Genomic DNA, 7,799 nt, shown 5'->3' on the forward strand with positions numbered 1-7,799 from the left:
TAATCCTAGCACTTGGGAAGCCGAGCCAGGTGGGTCTCTCCAGCCAGCCAGAGCTACAGAAATCCTTGTGTGTGTGTGTGTGTGTTTAATTTTTTTTATCTTTTGTTTTTTTGAGATAAGGTTTCTCTCAGCTTTGGAGCCTGCCCTGGAACCAGCTCTTAGACCAGGCTGACCTTGAACTCAAAGAGATCTCCTTGCCTCTGCCTCCCAAGTGCTGGGATTAAAGGCACGTGCCACCACCGCCCACCTGAGCTACAGAGATCTTAAAAGTTGTGTTCCTGAGAAAACCTGACTACAAGTGACTGCTTGACCTATTTGTAAGTTTGTTTCTTACCTTGTGTGCTCTAAGATGGATTCAAGAAATGCAAAGTAAGCAAGGACTCAAAGATCTCTCCCTGCGCCTGGTTTCTCCTACACCTTTAGCCAGCACTCAGAAGTCAAGATCTGAGTTAGAGGCCAGAGAGGGCTACAGTTTATATTGTAATGTCAGGCTGGAATCTTGGGTACTACATTAAAACATGTTACCAAGAAAGGGTTTTATGGCTTTTGCCTCACTTCTGTATCAGGCCAGAAGAGGGTGTTAGAATCCCAGGGACAGGACAGGAGTGATTGTGAGTTCTGGGAATCCAGCCTGGTGGCACACACCTTTAATGAGAAACCTGTCTTAAAAAACAAAACCCTGTGTATTCCTGAAGAGCAGTCAGGGCCCTTAACCACTGAGCTCTTTTTGTTTGGCTTTACAAGACAGGGTTTTTCAGTAGCTATGGAGCCTGGCCTAGAACTTGCTCTGTAGACCAGGCTGGCCTTGAACTCAGATCCACCTGCCTCCAAGTGCTAGGATTAAAGGCGTGTCCCACCACCACCTGGCTGAGCTCTTACTCCAACCCAAGATCTAGTTTAGTCTGTCCATTCTACCAATACTAGTTCTGCTAATGTCTTGATCCTGCCTCTGACCAATATGCTCTTCAGAACTCAAATACATTCATGAACCCCTAATACCTCTATTTCTTGTAAAAACTCGTTAACCTATGTATTTTAGTATTTGGTCAGTATATGTGATGTCTGCAGAGGCTGATTAACAGGAAGCAGTCTAAAGTTGAGTATTAGAAAAATGGAAACTTTGTAGTTTATACCTGGGACCAACCCCAGCATTTAAGGATGCTGAAACAAGAGGATGCTTCCATCTAGGCTAGCCTGGGCTATAAAGTGTGACCCTACTTCTATTCTTGTTTACTGGTATTCTTGTTAGTGAGGGAAGGCATGTGCCCCAGAGCACACATGGGGCTCAAGAGGATGACATTTTGAAGTTCTCAGGATCAAGCCCTTGTTGGGTTCCATCACTGGGGCTTTTAATCACTATTTGGTTTGGTCATCAAAAACAAGAATGTGATACCAGGCATAGTGGTACAGGTCTTTAGTACTAGCACTTAGGCAGAGGCAGGTATAGCTCAGAGTTCAAGGCCAGCCTGGTCTACAGAGTTCCAGGAGCTAAATAGTGAGACTGTCTCAAAGGAAAAAAAAAAGGATTTGAAACTCTGAACTTGTACAAATAAGTACTGGCCTGTTCTTACCTACCCACTAGGGGGCACTAAATGGTTAGTTCTGAAAGATCCCTGCAAATTGTTTTTGGACAAACTCACTATGTAGCTGTGGAAGGGCTGCCAACACATGAGAGACCAGAGTGGCTTGGAGCTCAAGAGACCTGCCTACGTCTACTGCCCATTGCTGTTTTAAGGCATGCTCACAGAACCAATTAGTTTTTGTGAACTGTTTCTTTTGAGATAATCTATGTAGCCCAGGCTGGCCTAGAACTCACAAATCCTCTCGCCTCTGTCTTCAAAGTGCTGGAATTCCAGATGTGCATCACCACATCTGGCAGGTGACTGGATTTTTGCCCCTCTTTGGTCTTCCAGGTTTTAAAGGCAGAAGCATGGGGGAAAAGTTGACATTCTTGGACAAACAGTTTTTGGTAGATTATTTCTGTCCATCAGTTATGGCTAACCGAAGAATAGGAGTAAGTCTATTATTGGAGTTCTGTGTGGAAGCAAAGTATTTAAAGATTGGGAGGTTTTTGTTTTTGTCTCTTTGAGACAGGGTCTCAACATGTAGCTCTGGCTCTTGGAGACTCTGTAGACCAGGTTGGCCTCGAACTCACAGATTCACCTGCCTCTGCTTCCCAAGTACTGGAGCTAAAGGTGCGTGCCACCATGCCTCGGTGTACCTTTTTCTGATACCTGGTTGGAGAAGTTCTGTCTTGAAATGCCTTGGGTTGTCTTGGCTTGTCTTCTATCCCTCACAGACCCTCACTATAGACTAAATTCACAAAATCTGCTAGGCATAGTGCTCTATGACTTTAATTTCAGTATTCAGGAGGCAAAGTAACATCCCTTCACCAACCAGGCGCCCCCTCCTAAAGCTTCACAGCAAGCCGGTTGGCAGTGGCGCATGCCTTTAATCCCAGCACTCGGGAGGCAGAGGCAGGCAGATCTCTGTGAGTTCAAGGCCAGCCTGGTCTACAAGAGCTAGTTCCAGGACAGGCTCCAAAGCCACAGAGAAACCCTGTCTTGAAAAGCCAAAAAAAAAAAAAAAAAAACCCTCACAAGGTTTCCACATTTTTTCCTCTCTAGGCTTATTGATAATCATTTATTCAGACATGTATTTATTGGGTATTTCCCAAATGTGGGTTCTACTGAAGGTGTTATTGTTCTGTAAAGGGACCTATTGAAGAATGATGTCTGTCATTTCTCTGTTTTGTATGCCACCAAGAAACTTCAGAAAAATCCCTAAGTTTTTATTAAGATTTGTCTTAAATTTATTCATTGTGTGGGGGCAGGGGTCGTCCATATGGTGGTTAGACAGCCTGCAGGACTGGCTTCTCTCCCTGCACTTGTAGACTCTAGGGATTGAGCTCACACTCGGGTGACTGCACTCAGGAACAAACACTTTTCCCCCACTGAGCCGAAACTGAGAAATCAATTTTTGTTGCTTATGTAACATACTCTGTTTATGGTATTTGGTTCTAGCTGCTGGGTTATAGGTGTGAACCACCACATTTGACTTTAGAACTAAACATTTTTAACTCTTACAAGTACATACACATGAGGGCTCTGGACAACTCTGTGCTGTGCTAGCTCTATATAGGGTGCAGGGCTGGAATTCAAGTCGCCAGGCCTGCGCAGCAAGCCACCTTCCTTTCAATCATCTTGCTGGCCCCAAAACAGTCTTTTTTTTTTTTTTTTTTTATTTTCGAGACAGGGTTTTTCCGTAGCTTTTTGGTTCCTGTCCTGGAACTAGCTCTTGTAGACCAGGCTGGCCTCGAACTCACAGAGATCCGCCTGCCTCTGCCTCCCGAGTGCTGGGATTAAAGGCTTGCGCCACCACCGCCTGGCTAAAACAGTCATTTTTATACTGATTTTATATTCTGAAAGTTCAGTCCTTTTTTCAAAATGAGTTCTCACTATGTATTCCTGACTGGCCTGGAACTTGCTGTGTAGACCAAGCTGACCTCAAACTCAGAGATCTGCCTGCCTCAGCCACCTGAGTACCGGGTTAAAAGAGTATTTTTGTCAACGAGTTTTTCCCGCCTTTTTTTTATAATATTTTTTATGGTTTATTTAACTTTTTATTTTATGTGCATCGGTGTGAAGGTGTCAGATCCCCTAGAACCAGATCTTCAGACAGTTGTGAGCTGCCATGTGGATGCTGGGAATTGAACCCAGGTCCTCTGGAAGAGCAGTCAGTGCTCTTAACCAGTGAGCCATCTCTCCAGCCCCCTATCTTTAATAGAGTATAACCTGTTATGGTCTGAATGTTTGTAGCCCCAGATTTATATGACACCTATTCCCACTGTCAGGTCTTTGAGAGCTGGGTAAGTCACAGGAGCTCTGCTTTTACAAAAATGCTTCGTGCCCTTCAAAAATACGACTGTGAGTTTCCTTTCTACCACGTGAGATGCAGTAAAATGCCTCTGCTCTATACACAAGATGGTCGACACCCTTGACTTACTCCCCAGCCCCCTTGGGAACTGAGCGGTAAGCCACGCGGTGCACTTTGTTGTACGATAGTTGTTTTCCTTCTTTTGTACTTGTCCGCATCTTCTCTACAGATTGCACTTATTAGTCTTAGGAGTTCTTAGTCAGTTCAAGGGGACAAGATGAGGAACATGGGCTCCTTTCAGACCCGAGGCCAAGCCAGACGTTTGTGGCTAGCTATTGTAAAACTTGGTTGCCTGGTGACCAGATGAGGTTGTCTTGAGAGGGCAAAAAGTGGATATCGTGTCATTTTAAATAGCTTTCTAAGAATAGTTTTAGTTTTAAAGAATGAGATATTGTGTGTGTCGGGAGATGGGTGTACCACGTGCACGTGCGGAGATCAGAGGACCGCTCGTTAGAGTGGGTTCTTCTGACCCACATTGTGGGAACTTGAGTTGCCAGACCTAGCAGCGCTCATTTTCACAGGCCCATCTCATACAACTTTCTAACGCTAGAAATGTGCCCTCTTAGCCGGGCGGTGGTGGCGCATGCCTTTAATCCCAGCACTCGGGAGGCAGAGGCAGGCGGATCTCTGTGAGTTCGAGACCAGCCTGGTCTACAGAGCTAGTTCCAGGGCAGGTTCCAAAGCCACAGAGAAACCCTGTCTCGAAAAACCAAAAAAAAAAAAAAAAAGAAATGTGCCCTCTTTGTCCTCTTGTTTCCCTCCCAATAGTCCATTATGACTTAGTCGTAAATCCAGCTAAAACACTTAGAAAGCCCAAATTTCAACCAGTACAAACAGAATAGTCATTTCTCTTATTTGTCTGAAAACTATATATCTTTGAAGTTCTTGGGGGTTCCCAATGAATTCAGTATTAGAGAGATAGCCGGGTGGTGGCGCACACCTTTAACCCCAGCACTGGGAAGGCAGAGGCAGGCAGATCTCTGAATCTGAGGCCAGCCTGGTCTACAAAGAGTTCCTAGACAGCCAGGACTACACAGAGAAACCCTGTCTCGAAAAACCAAAACAACAACAAAAACTTAAAATAAGCAAAGTATTAGAGAAATACTTTCTCACATGGCACTTACAGTATTTCCTGTCTTGAGATGGATATGGTGGCTCACACCTCTAGTCCCAGCACTGGGGAGGCTGGGGCAGGAAGGTCACTATGAGTTCAGAGCCAGCTTGAATTACATAATTCCACGGCAGCGGGGCTAAAGTGATGAACCCTACGTCAGAACCGCACACCATTTCCAGCTGTTGCGCAGGAAGAAGACTGCAGGCGCTCCCTCTTCAAGGTCTGGCTACTCCCCTGGCCAGCTCGTGGAACTTTCAACAGGTGCCTCTCCAAGCTACAGTCTTGCAACATCCTCAGAGAAGGTCAGTTTTTCCATAGGCTGAGAATTTAGGAAGTTCTTATGGTTGGAGAAGTTGACGTCAGTTGTTTGGGCTACAGACACTGACCATTTCCACCAGTCTAGAAACTGGGGTGATCCCTCCTCCCTGTGTGACTCATACCTTTCTCCTGTTCACTTTTACCTGCCTCCCATACAGGAGCTATGGTCGCTTTCCGGTTGGTTTTGTTTCATTGGTTTTACAGAATGAGGCATTTCATTGAAGTGTCCCTTAGCCAGGACACGGGAAGGCTGAGGCTGGAGGATTGTGACTTTGAGGTTAGCCTGGGATACAAAAGGAGATCCTATATTTAAAAAAAAAAAAAAAGCCGGGCGGTGGTGGTGCACGCCTTTAATCCCAGCACTCGGGAGGCAGAGGCAGGCGGATCTCTGAGTTCGAGACCAGCCTGGTCTACAGAGCTAGTTCCAGGGCAGGCTCCAAAGCCAGAGAAACCCTGTCTCGAAAAAACCAAAAAAAAAAAAAAAGGGGGGGGGGGAGGAGAACCTCTACTCCAGTTCAAGCCATGGTTCAAATCATTTCACACACAGCAAAAGGCAACACCAGTCACTTGACTCCGTGAACAGTGGTGAGTAGAGGCGGCTGCATGGCTCTGCCCCGCCCAAGTCCCCTTGGTTTCTCTCAGTTCTCATTGTTCTGTGATGTGATGGAGCAGGAATAAAAATGGCTCCTTCTCAAGGGACTGTGGGGAGTCACTGAGGATGCTCCTGTGAGGTCTCCAGGAACACACTTATTTGGAGCCCTGTAGCATGACGTTATTGATAGCGTGCGGCCTTAGACATGAATCGGCAAAAGGGAAGAAGAAGGGAGCCCAGTGCTGCCGATGACCGACCTCTTTTCTGGAAGAGGAAGGACTTCCATTTTCCTAGAAAGTCCTCTCTCAGAACTACCCCCAAGTTAAAGCCTACCCTTTCCAAACCCTAGGAATCTGCTTTGCCTGTACAATAGGCTCGAGTTAGGCGCACTGAGCAAGGAATCTGCCTCACCTCCTTCAAGAAGCAGTCTTCTAACCTGCCCACGTTAGAAGTTCAAGGCTGGCCTGGACTGTATAAAAGGATCCCATTTCTAAAGCAAAAAAGGCCCATGATCCTCCTAACCACAAACTTCTCTTCCTCCTTATTAATATTACTAGTGTGGGTTTTTTGTTATGATTTTAGACAGTGCTTCATGTACCCCAGGGTAGCCTTGAACTCTGACTGTAACTGACAGTTTCCTTGAGCTTTTGATCCTCTTGCCTCCACCTCCTGGATGCTGAGACTACAGGCACACATGGTCAAAGTTCAGTTTTAGTGTAAAGCACTCTAACAACTGAGCTGGAGTCCCCTACCGCCACTTCCCAGGGAAGGCCAGAGACCCCTTTCCTCACCGCCAAGGGAAGTGTCCAAAGTTTAGTGGGAAAGGTGGCCAGAGTACAGTGATGGCCTCTAGTTCTTCCTTTTTTATTGTGTGTGTGTGTGTGTGTGTGTGTGCACGCAGGTTCTCACTCAGCTCTGGCTGGCCTGGAACTCACTATGTAGAGCAGGTTGGCCTCTAACTCAGAGATCCTCCTCCTCCTGCCTCCCAACAGCTGGGATTAAGGGCGTGTACCACTGTGCTCAACAGAACTCTAGCTCTGTCTGGGCTCTAACAGGGTCTAACTTTGGAACCTTGGCTAAGTTATCAAGTCCTTGAACACTAGTAAGAGAAACACTATGGTAGAGAGCCACTGTTCATTTCTAAACAATATCCAGTCCTGTCCTAACTACTCAGTTTTCTTCTTCACAGCCCTCAGTATTAGGGGTAGAGCAGAACGCTACCTGAGCTAGCCAATCACATGCTTGCTAGAAAGAAACTTGCAAGAGGCTTCCCGGAAGGATTTCTACTGGAGTTCAGGCAGAGGCCTGCCTGTGCTGTGTGTGTTCGCTTCTCCATCCTGTGAGCTCTCTCTTTAACCTGCTCCACAGTTCAGAAATTCCTTTTTTACGTCAATTTAAAGAGATCATCTTATCTTTGTGCACATGTATGTTAGCGTTAAGTATACGCACGTGGGAGCTTTGGGGGCCAGAAGACAGTGTTCGATTCCTGGAGCTGGAGTCCCAGGCAGCTGTGGACAGACATGTGTGGGTATGGAGACCAAGTCCGGCCCTCTGGAAGGTCAGCAAGCACTCACAACCACCATCTCTCCAGCCCTCAAGCTAACTTTTATTGCTCCCTAAAACCTTAATTGCTCCCCACACCGACCTTGAGGTTGTTGCAAGGATGGAATGAGCCAGTGAGCATCCCGGCACAGCCGCAGTGAGCGGCACGGGCACAGAGCTGGCAGTGAGTGGCACAGTGAGAAAGGCGAGGTTGTTACCGGTTTGTGTCGCACTGAGAAAAGTCTTTCTCCAAGAGATAAAAGGACAACATAAGGGAGGGAAGTCCGGGCTATCATA

Source organism: Microtus pennsylvanicus, chromosome 15 (genome assembly GCF_037038515.1).
Source record: "Microtus pennsylvanicus isolate mMicPen1 chromosome 15, mMicPen1.hap1, whole genome shotgun sequence".
In the NCBI taxonomy this organism is placed as follows: Eukaryota; Metazoa; Chordata; class Mammalia; order Rodentia; family Cricetidae; genus Microtus; species Microtus pennsylvanicus.